At 39.0% G+C, this 12131-nt stretch overlaps 1 protein-coding gene and 1 pseudogene across 2 annotated transcripts in view; one reads left to right on the top strand and one right to left on the bottom strand.

Annotated features, from left to right (window-relative positions):
* Positions 1–12131, bottom strand: part of DLGAP1 (DLG associated protein 1) — a 1177715-nt gene that overhangs the window by 1105355 nt on the left and 60229 nt on the right. The window lies entirely within an intron of this gene.
* LOC138169941 (MYG1 exonuclease pseudogene) lies at positions 2365–3509 on the top strand (annotated as a pseudogene).

The following is a 12131-nucleotide window of genomic DNA, read 5'->3' as shown; positions in this document are numbered from 1 at the left end:
CTCCACTTGATGAAATAGGGAAGGGTTGGAAGGATATAAAAATATGTAAAAAGATGAAAGTCAAATTGAAATTTCCAATGTGTAATTTTTTCATCTCTTAAATTCAATACTGCCATAGTGTTACTTAATTCTATCTAAATTTAGAAGAAGAAAAAACTTTTTCAACTGAAAAAAATTCTAAATGAAAAGTTTTTAAAGAGACTTTTTCATCATGAGTTATGAATAAAGATGTAATATCCTCAATGTAATAATGCTGAGACATCTTAAAGTTTGCTTTTCTAATCACAACTACATTTCTAACAAATTTGAAAATATTTTAGCAATTTTCAACTGTACATAAGTGTATTATACAACTCTTTTGAGGAAAAAATGCATGACATTTTAATTTTAAAATACTAAATGAATATATTCAGAAATATTCCTTTTGTCTTGTCAGCCTCTGCCTTCCCCACTGTCCCATCATTTCTTAAGAAGACAAAAAAAAATTTCTTTATCTGATTGTGTGAGACCTATAGGTAAGAACTGGACCAAATAGCATATTCTCGGCCAAAGTGAGATATAAGCCGTCCTCAAATCAGGAACAGATGATCTTCCAAATAGATGTTTTGATTGTTTAGAGCTCATCATGCATTTCCACATAAAATAATATTATAAATACTATTTAGTTTTTCAAACGAGCTACAAAAATCTTAGACTACCACACCTAATCATCATCTATAACAATGTTTTCCATAAAAAAATAAAAAAAACACTTTTGTTGTTTCAACTTAGAATGCCAGGTACACCTCATTTACCCTAATAATTTCTATTAGGTAACAATACGACAATGGCTTTACACAGTTCCAAGTCACTGACTATGGTTCCTGTGACCTAGATTTCTGGCTTTCACAAGGTATGAGAGTAAGGGATGGTGGTGCCAACAGTGGACAAATCTCTGGTGAGTAAGGTTTCAGTGAGAAAAGGAAGATTGTAAGAATACCTTGATGTTTTCCTAATATAATTATAAGACCTGGATTTCAATCCTATATCTGGCATTAACAAGTTAGTGGGAGGCTGCTCAGAGCATTGAATAAACATTTCTACTATTAATGTGGCTTTATTGTGGTCTGAAGATAAAAACGTTAATGTCATTTTTTTTTACCAAAAAATAATTAAAGATATATATGATGGGGTTAAAGCGTCTCCAAATCAAGATAAATATGAGCTTAGTCCCACTTCCTCACACAATATTACAATGAATCTTTCATTATGAAAAAGTCATTGAACTTCTCAGACTTTCAATTACTTATTCTGTTAAATGAAAGAGTTAGATTTAGAATCCCATATTTATTCCTAGAAGAGACTGTGTGGGTCATCTAGTCTAAGAACGTCAAACTCAAATATAAATAGGGAATACTGATCTGTACATAAGGGTAATTGTAGGCTATATACTGACTCAGTTATAAAATGTAATTTTATCTATATTTTAACTTATTTTGTTAAATATTTATTTTGTCAAATAGGCAGCCATGTGATGCAGTGGACAGAGCAGAGCACTGGGCCTAGAGTTAGAAAGACTTCGAATCTGGCCTCAGACACTTACTAGTTGAGTGACCCTGGGCAGGTCACTTAACTTCTATTGGACCCATTTTCATCATCTGTAAGATCAGAATAATAATAGCACCTACCTTGCAGGGTTTTTGTGAGGAACAAATAAGATCATAATTGTAAAGTGCCTGGCACAAAATAAGTGCTATAGAAAGGTTAGCTATAATGATGTGCTACATAAATGTTAGCTCTTATACATGTTAGCTATTAAGTGCTATATAAATAATAGCTATCTATTATTAAGTGCTGTATGTTAGCTATTATTATTTAGTCCTATATAAATGTTAGCTATTATTGTTTTCATTGAGTGCTATATAAATTGTTGTTTTAGTTCTTTCAGTCCCGATCAATTCTTTGGGACCTGACCCTATTTGTAGTTTGCGTGGCAAAAGATACTAGAGCAGTTTGCCATTTCCTGCTTTATCTGATTTTACAGGTGAGGAAATTGAGGCACTAGGGTGATGTGACTTACCCAGAGTCATAGAGCTAGTAAGTGTCAAAGATTGGATTTGAACTCAGGTCTTCCTGATTCCAGGCCTGGCATTCTCTACACTATGCCAAGTAGCTGTCCATATAAATCTTAGCTATAATAATAGTAATTGCAATTATTATTTCCTAGTTACATTTTAATCTGATTCACATTGTAATCAAGAGCGTGGTAAACCACCTTGCAGCCCGTGGGCAGTATGTTTAACACTTTTAGCCTAGTCCAACTCTTTCATGTTAAAGAAGAGGGAACAGAACCAGGGAGATTATATACCTCACCTGGGCTCAGAAATGTCACCTAAGTCGCTCCCCTCCACGCCGCTGCGGGCCTCTCGCCAGCTGGGCCTCGAGCCCGCCCCGTCCCCTAAGTGGCCCCGCGCCGAACCCACGGCGCCTGCCCGGCCCCGCATCGGGACCCACAATGGCACCTTCCACTGCGACGAGGCGCTGGCGTGCGCGCTGCGGGAGCTGCTGCCCGAGTACCGGGAGGCGGAGATCCTACGCACCCGCGACCCGGCGCTGCTGGCCACCTGCGACGTGGTGGTGGACGTGGGCGGCCAGTACGACCCGCAGAGACACCGCTATGACCACCACCAGAGGTCTTTGGCCGAGTCCGTGAGCTCCCCGCGGCCCGGAAGCCTTGGCGGACCAAGCTGAGCAGCGCGGGACTGGTCTATCTGCACTTTGGCCAGAGGCTCCTGGCCCAGCTGCTGGACACCACTGTAGATGACCGAGTTGTGGATACTCTCTGTGACAAGATGTATGAATGTTTTGTGGAGGAGGTACGCAGTGGACAGGGATCTCCCAGTGGGAGGGCGGAAAGCCTCGTATGCATTGACCACTACTCTGAGTGCTCGGGTTGCCTGGCTTAACCCCACCTGGAACCAGCCAGATCAGGACACAGAGGCCGGCTTTCATCGTGCCATGGAGCTAGTACGTGAGGAACTTCTGCAAAGACTGGATTTCTATAAGCGCAGCTGGCTACCTGCCCGGGCCCTTGTGGAGCAAGCCCTGGCAAACCGATTCCAGGTGGACTCAAGTGGAGAAATTATAGAGCTGTCTCAAGGTGGCTGCCCCTGGAAAGACCATTTGTTTCATCTTGAGCCTGGGCTGACCCCCTTAGTGCCCATTGCATTCGTGCTCTACCCTGACCAGAATGGACAATGGCGGGTACAGTGTGTACCAAAAGAGCTTCACTCCTTTGAGAACAGGCTGCCCCTACCTGAGCAATGGCAGGGTCTTCGGGATGAGGCTCTGGACCAGATTAGTGGGATCCCTGGCTGCATTTTTGTTCATGCCAATGGCTTCATCGGTGGGCACCGCACCAGAGAAGGTGCCCTGAGTATGGCCCGTGCCACTCTGGCCCAGCACCTAACACCTCTGCCTTCTGCTGAGTCTCAATAAAATTCTCAGTACAGTGACTAAAAAAAAAAAAAGTCACATGAATAGTAGAAGATGGAGCTCAAGTCCAGATCTCTGTACCTTAATAAACAAACCAAACAACAACCTCCCCATTAGTCTATTTCTAAGATACTTTCCAGCTCATTCTATAAATCCACATAAGGGGAAGAACAGTGCTAGCAATCTTAGGAAGATCTAAGAGAAAGAATGGAAAGGAAGATCTCTGGGCAATGTGGGTGAAGGGAGAATTATAAAGTATCACAATGGAAGAGTTCTCATCTCCCTTGTCTTTTCCACCTTCTTCCCACTTCTTACTGCTGCCTCCTGAGAAAATGTCATTCAAGCGAAAGGGAACGTCCACTGCAAGACAATATTTTGTCTTCTCACGTTTTGCCACTGCCACAGTTAGATTCAACCAGGGATATTTATGAATGAGAAGTAGTTGGGAATAAGGAGGTGTCCCAGAATCTTTGGGTGTGCCACAGGGTTTAAAGAAATGATGAGGCAGAAAAAGGAAAACCCTAGAAGTGGCAGAAAAAATAGGGAAGTTTGCATGGTCATACCAAAATAGTGGGGCTATATGTAAGGTAGGACACATACCAGGCATTCTTAAGGAAGAGATGGGCTACATCAGTAGTGACAAACTAAAAAGAAAAAAACGTGGGAATCACTAGTAAAAATCCCTGCAAGACAGATATTGACTTAGTTTTAAAATATGAGATTGTCTATATTTTATTGTATTTTTATTTTGTTAAATATTTCCCCATTACATTTTAATCTTGCTGGGTGTAATGGGAATGCAAATTTGGAAGATCTTCCCTGCCCCTAGGCTAAAGTGCACCTGGAGCCTGGGGTGGGAGGCTTGTTTTTCAGTAGATACTTCTTGATTGGCCAGTGAGTCAATAAGGTTGTTACATTCTCTGAGCCAGGAGAAGGCTATATAAGCCCTGATGTGTAGCTTTGTTTTGGGACTCACTTTGAGAAGTGTTCTGTGATTTGATCTGAATTCTGAGAAGCCCTTGTTAAGAGTCCCCCAGCTTTGAAAAACCCAGATGTTGAATTGGGTATGGATGTAATGGCTGGACAGTTTGGAAAGCTGTCTACTTGATCTGTTTCTGTCTTGATAATTCTGTCTGTGTACTTTGAAGTTGGGGTGCCGACCTTTTCCCCTGAACAAGGTAAACGATATATGTCTGACTGATTAAAGTAAGCTTGTTAACCCATTTTGAGTTGCTTTCCTTTATCAAAGCAGATCCAAGAACCTGTGCTGGCGGCAAACCCTGAGGACGCTTGGGGTGCTTGCCGCTACACTTGGTACACTCAACAGTATTGTGGACTGCAAGTGGCTGAACATTGAGCTGTGTGTTTGACACCTCTGATCTAAATAATGATAATAGCTTACATTTCTTTGGCACTTTACAATTTCCAAAGCATTAGTCTGCAACTTTACTTCTACTCTCAGTCATTTCCACCTCTAAATAATCCTATCTGCAATGACATTTTCTTCTGATTCCCGGGCTACAAGATGGGATGTTTAATAAACATCTGGAGAAGAAAGCTTTGATCACAAAGGAATGGCACATCTTCATGAGGACATATCCATGCTAGATTACCTTTATATCCTGGTTTTCAATGGGATCACTAAAAATTGATCAAAAGAATGCCAAAGATCCAATTTACTTAAAATTGAGCAAAGCATTTGATGAAACCTTCGTGCTACTTCACATGAGTTTATGGCTGCATGTGTGTAGATGTGTATATAAAATGTAGAGAGGTATAAACTAGCTGATAGTATGTTTAGATGAATTTGAAGTTAATTAAATGATCCAGGTCAAGAAGTAGGCATTAATGGTTTGCTGTCAGATTGGAAGGAGGTTTCTTATTGAGTTTCTCAGGGGTCTATGCTTGGCCTTGTGCCATTCAACATATTTATTTATCCCTAGGTAAAACCAGAGGGGGTATCCTTATCAAATTTCAGACTACACAGGACTGGGAGGGAGAGCTGACAAAATGGATTACGGATTCAAGATTCAAAAAGATCTTGACAGGTAAGAACATTGGGCTGAGACTAATAAGATGATACCTAACAGGGCTTGTAGGCAGGTTAAAAAAACTAGCCTCACAAGTATAAAATGGGTAAGGCATGGCTACATAGCAGTTCGTCTAAACAAAGGGGGCTATAGTGGATTGCAAGCTGAATAGAAATCAGCATTATAATATGGCAGCCAAGGAAACTAAGGACATCTTAAGCCATGGTCAGAGAGACAGAGCAGCTAGGTGGCACTGTAGATAGAGCTCTGGGCCTGGAGTCAGGAAGACCCATCTGAGTTCAAATCTGACCTTATATATTTACTAGCTGTGTGATCCTGGGTGGGTCACTTCACCCTGTTTGCCTCAGTTTCTCATCTATAAAATGAACTGGAGAAGGAAATGGCAAAACACTTGAGTATTTTCATCAAGAAAACCCTAAATGGGATCATGCAGAGTTAGAAATAACTGAAAAACAACTGAATAACAACAAAGAATGGCTGTACTCTTGTCAGATCACATATAGATTACTGAATTCAGATCTACGCCCCACATTTGAGGAAGGATATAGATAAACCAGAGAATATTCTAGAGAGGGCTACCAGAAGGAAGCATATCAAATGATTTATTACAAGGTTCACTGAAAGAACTGGAAATGTTTAGCCTAAAGAAGAGAAGATGTTGGTAGGGATGGGAGAAAGAATGAGAAAGAAGGACAAGATAACTATCATTTTAAAGTGTGTCATGTGGAAAAGTGACTGGACTTGTTCTGTTTGTCTCTAAAGGGCAAAATAAGGACCATGAAATTGGAGCTGCAAAGAGGAAAATTCAGGACTGATAAAAGAAAAAAACTTTCCTAATAATTAAGTTATCAAAAATCATGACTAATAAAAATGGCCAGCATTTCCATTGCACTTTACACATGTTATCTCACCTGTTTCTCACAATGAGTGAAATTTATGCAACAATTTTCCCAATGTTACATATGAGAAAACTGGGGCTTAGAGAAGTATTATTCAACTAGTAAGTAAAGCAGGCTCTGAACTCAGGACTTTCTGAGTCCAAGTTCAACAAGCCATGAAGCTGCCACTGAAAGAAAAAAGCACATTGAGAGTGGGAGACGTCCTTTCCCAGTACACCTCAAGGCAAAGGCTGGATGACCACTTTTGGGTGATGTTATCACAACGGGGAATTGTTTTTCAGGTATGACCTGGCCTAGATAACCTCTGAAGTCTCTTAGTACTCTGATATTCACTGATCTCTGGTTCCCAATCCTAGTAGCAGAAAGACTTCTAAGTTAAGCTGTTGCCAGTATTAAGGATTGTAGAGACAAGTAAATGACATGTGTGGGAAGAATGAGTAATTATAAGCTAGAATCAAGGATCAAGAAGTCCATTAGGCAGGTGGAAGGTACAGTGTACAGAAATGAACCTCAGAGGGAAGAGATGAGATAGTTACCCTCCATCAGGGTGAGTGCTGAGCTATAACACCTTCAGTATTCAAAGCAGGTGATCCAATGGAAAAAGGGGAGTTGTTGGTATTGAATTACCCATTTCCTGGGGAGAAAACATTATGATTTCTGTTGAAAGAGGCCTCGCTTGAGGTGGCTAGGTGGCGAAGTGAATAAAGCCCTGGCCCTGGAGGCAGGAGGACCTGAGTTCAAATCCAGCCACAGACACTTAACACTTACCAGCCGTGTGACCTTGGGCAAATCACTTCACCCCAATAACCCTGCATTCCCCCCTCCAAAAAAAAATACAAGGAAAGGTTTAGTTTTCTAATAATATTTTCTTTAGCATGATAAGATGCATTCACTGAGCACATAATTACAAACAGTAAGAGTCCAAATGCATAGTGAATGTCAAGGGGCAAATAAGCATGAATAGTTTTAGAGAAAATAAACAAGGTGGAGAATACAAGGCCAGATAATCACATATCACCATACAGTGTACAGTATGGATGTATGCCTAATGTTAATGCTAACTTTTGGAAATTAAGAAGATTATATCAATTAGAAAATAATTTTATAGCTCATACCTTCTTGTGCTAAATGATACTTCCTCCTCAAATTCTGTTCAAGGAAATATTTCACCATTAAAAAAAAAATCAGAAGATGCTATACAATACGGGAGGAACAAAACGGACTTCCAAATCTGGCCAAGTCACAGGACACTTGGCAGGACAGTGAAACTATACACCACAAATTTCACAGATGTCACTCCTGTAGGGGGTCAAGAGTTAGTTAATAAAAATCTCCTCCTACCCCTTCCCACGCACATGAAATGAGGGATAATAATAGAAACAACTACATCTCATTACTCATCAGAGCAGACAACAACAGGAGACAAGAATTAGCACCTTCATTATGTAGAAAAAGAAACTACGAAGAGGTCCAGAAACTTCCCTGAGATCACATATATTGCTAAAAATCAAATTCTTTGCCCAGGAATTGAGGCAGCATGGCATAGTAATTAGAAAGAGCAGCAGCTCTGAAGTCAGATGATTGTGGGACAGTCATTGCATCTCCTTGAGCTTCAGTTTTCTCAGCCATAAAATGAAGAGCTACAGATAGATGGCCTCTGAGCACTCTTCCAGTCCCAATCTTGGAAGCCATATAATTAATTTCTTTAGACAAAGGCCTTTCCACAGTGCTTGAAAATCCCAGTTGTATGGGAAAACAAAGATCATTTTAAGTAGCTACATATACCAGCATGTTAGTATCTAACCGAGGGCTGAACATATAGGTGGTCTTCAATAAATATTTGATTGTGTGGTAATTGATTTATAGCCAGATTTAATAAAATGATAGAATTCTGATACTTCCTGGGCAATGGAAAATGACAGAACAGGAAGACATGTATAGGAACTCTGGAAATTCCTCCAAATGACTTCCTTCTAATATCTCAAAATTCCCAAAATAATTTGATAGGCCAGTAGAGAAAAAAGGGAAGTAACTCAATTACCAGAACTGCCAGAGTGTCTGGCTATGCTCTGCTGTGGGGACACAATTTCAGAGAAGCAGTGACAATGCTGGAAACAGAGGTCACGTTTTCTTCATTTCAAATCAATCTCACTATGGGTACTATTTCATTTGTTTCAATACATTTTTTACCTCTGACCATCAAGTGAAAATATGGGATCAAATACGGATTAGAAGAAATGATGAAATTGTGGCAAAATTTGCCAAACTTCATTTGTTTGATTTTGCTTCATGCTAAACCTTGATAAAAAAAAAAATACCCTTAAAATCCTGCTGCCTAATGTACTTGGAAGACTATTTCTCATAAATGGAAACTGGGTCAGGTGGACATACTTGCTTTCCAATAAAGTGTTCTGTCAGGAACAGTAGTAGTAGTATCACTAATGGAACAAACACTAAATGATTTCAGAGACAAATTATCGGGGTCTCTGTTTGGAGACTTTTCTCCATTTCTGTCAAATTAAATGAGCTTCACATTATTTGCTGAACCATTGTATCCTTTTACTTTACGCAAGAATGTAGCTTAGTACAAATAATTCTCTTCAAATAACTATGCCTAGAAAATGAAATCCTATTTTAATAACAGCCATTTTAACGAGAAAAAAATGGAGCAAATACTATTTGCTTAAATTAATAAAACAAACACAAAAGTAATATTTGCAGTGAAATATAACAAAAATTGCACAAGAAGAAAGTTCTAGTCAAAACTTCAATGAAACATCAAAACTTAAATCAGAATCAGAGCTGGAAGGGTCTTTAGAAATAGATGGCCAAAGTTTTCTCTTTTAAGAATATAATGCATGGGGCAGCCAGGTAGCACAGCAAGTAAGAGCACCGGCTCCAGTGTCAGGATGACCTGGGATGGAATCCGGCAGACACTTAGCCCCCACCCAGAAACACCTTGCTGTGTAACCTTGAGCAAGTTACTTAACCCCATTTGCTTAGGGGCGGCCAGGTGGCTCAGCAAGTAAGAGTACCGGCCCCAGTGTCGGGATGACCTGGGGATCAAATCCAGGCTCAGATACTTAGCACCACACCCAGAAATAACTGGTCATGTAACCTTGAGCAAGTTACTTAACCCCAATTGCTTAAAAAAATAAAAATAAATCTAATGCAGTATTTATACACAAAAGATAAGAAAAAGTTCAGGTTCTTTATGCATACTTGAAAAAAAGTGACAGAAATTTAATGAGAAGTATCAGATTGAGCATTCATACTAAACAAATTCACAGGATAATTTGCACAGTCAACTTATAGTATTGCTTAATTCTCCATTTCACTCTTTCATGCAGATGCAAGCTACAGGAAAACCAGAAGAAATCTTGTTATTAGGTTTTTTTTCTAACTATAAAATAATTCTCTGGTAGTTTGGTATGGCACTAAGCACATAAATTTAGGTCGAATTGTCATTTTTAAAAAAAAATATTGCCTCTTTCCACCCATGCACAATTAATATTTCTGCAATTGTTTAGATCTGTATTTACAGGAAATCCAACAGAAAAACCCAAAGGGGTTTGCAGTCTAGCAAATATGAGAATGATCCTATGATTTTAACCCTAGCCAAAACCTTGAACCACAGATATAGCTGGAAGCAACCTTAAAGGACATCTAGTCCAACTTTCTCATTTCATAGAGGAAGAAACTGAGGCGCAGAGAGGTCAAATAAAGTAAATAATACAGCTGCCTCTAGTTAATGAATCTTCTTCAGCAACTCTCCTTCAATTGGAAGCAAAACAAAGGCAGAAGAGACAAAGTTTCAAACAGCATATACTTAAAATTCTGAGGCCACAAGGAAAAACCACAAAGCAAGTCCTTAATGCTTTCTCACTTACTAAACCAACAAATCTCCAAATGACATTTCCTTGTATAAGAAAGAGCATTTGTCTCCAGGGTAGTTAAACCTTCCACATCGTGGTATTTCAATTTATCCCAGGTCTGAACAAAAAATTAAATAGGAATTTTGGGGGAGTTTTGCACAAGGCACATATGACATGCAAAGGCTAGCAGACAATATGGTCAGAGCCTATGACCAAATACTTAACCTAAATTTTACAATAAGGTACTGCAAACATCCCACAAAAGAAAAAAGAAAAATTCATATTTCTCTGGTATAAAGAGAGGGCCAAAAATTTTTGCACAGGTTTTCCAGGTCAAGGGGACATTGTGTCCCCAACCCCTGAGATGTAGAAAGGATAACTGTAAATTAACTTTATGTCATAATTACATGTCTATCACATATGAATAACATAAAATGAGATATGTAGGAGTAAGTTTTAATATAATTTTTAATCACAAAATTTAAATGCCTTCTGTTTTCCCTGATACAGTATCTAGACACTGTACACCTTTTAATTTGCCACCACAACAATAAATACACTATTGACACAATTTTAATCTGTAAGGTAATAAATTATATTTGTGGTCTTCAACAACACGTTAAACCATTTTGTCCACAGGGTATGGTATATTATGTGATGTGACATGATTTGGTATAGCATATAACATAGCATAACATAACACAGCATAATACAACATAACACAACATGACACAACACAACACAACATATCATAACTTGGTTAGGTAGCTCTCTAATTCTCTCTGTTAATATTTTATCTATTACAATCTAAGCTCCTTGAAGGTAAGTACTGTGGCTCATTCAAACCATATCTCCTATAAGACCTAGCACAGGGCTCTGAATACAGTAAGTAATTAATGTATGCTGATTGTTACACTGAAATTCTGCATTTGCAAATCATATAGGAATGCTAATGATTTTGTTAATGTCAGAAATGGTGCATTTTTAATCTGTAGGGGGATAAATTATACTGGAGACCTTCAAAACAGCAAGTTTAATAATTTTGTCATATACATATATTTTCATGTATTACACATGTATTCCATATGTAATATAAATGTACATGATGCACATCTGTATACATGTATGTATATTCTATTTTGTGTGTGTGTGTGTGTGTAACAATAAGAACCCTAGCTTACACAGGATGGCTGTTAGCACAGGTTCTTTGATCTGTTTTTCTAAAGGAAAGCAAGTCAAAAAGGGGTTAACAATCTAACTTTGATCAAATATATATCATTCACCTAGTTCAGGGGGAAAAGTCAGCACCCTGAACTTCAAAGAAAATACAAACAGTAGGTAAAAGCAGACAAAAAATGCAGATAGAGAAACAAACCAACAGACAGGACTTCCAGCTGTCTGACCATTACATCCATACCTAGTTAGTTACTAGAGAGAAGCACTAACATCTGGGTTTTCAAAGCCAGGGGACCCAACGGCTCCCCAGAATCTCATCTGACCAAATCACACAAGTCTTCCCATGAGTGAGTCCCAAAACAAAACCTCACCTCAGAAGCTTTCCCCAGGCTCAGAGAATGTCACAACCCTTGTGACCCACTGCCTAATCACAAAGTAATAAGGTGTGGATGTTCCTGAAGAACAAGCCTCCCACCACAGGCTCCATGTATCCACATTCAGCCTATTAGAGGGCAGAGTATATTTTCAAATCAGGGAAGGTCCTCAAATTCACTTGAACCTACCAAGGGGCAGGGAAGACCTTCAAATTCCCATTACCATTACAATTTGTAGATAGATAGATAGATAGATAGATAGATAGATAGATAGATAGATAG

The sequence above is a fragment of the Petaurus breviceps genome, unplaced genomic scaffold, assembly GCF_028583685.1.
Source record: "Petaurus breviceps papuanus isolate PSGF00001 unplaced genomic scaffold, PetGlider_PUasm1.0 38, whole genome shotgun sequence".
Taxonomy (NCBI): Eukaryota; Metazoa; Chordata; class Mammalia; order Diprotodontia; family Petauridae; genus Petaurus; species Petaurus breviceps.
Note: the sequence above shows the minus strand (reverse complement) of the source record. Positions and strands in the feature narration are given on the sequence as shown.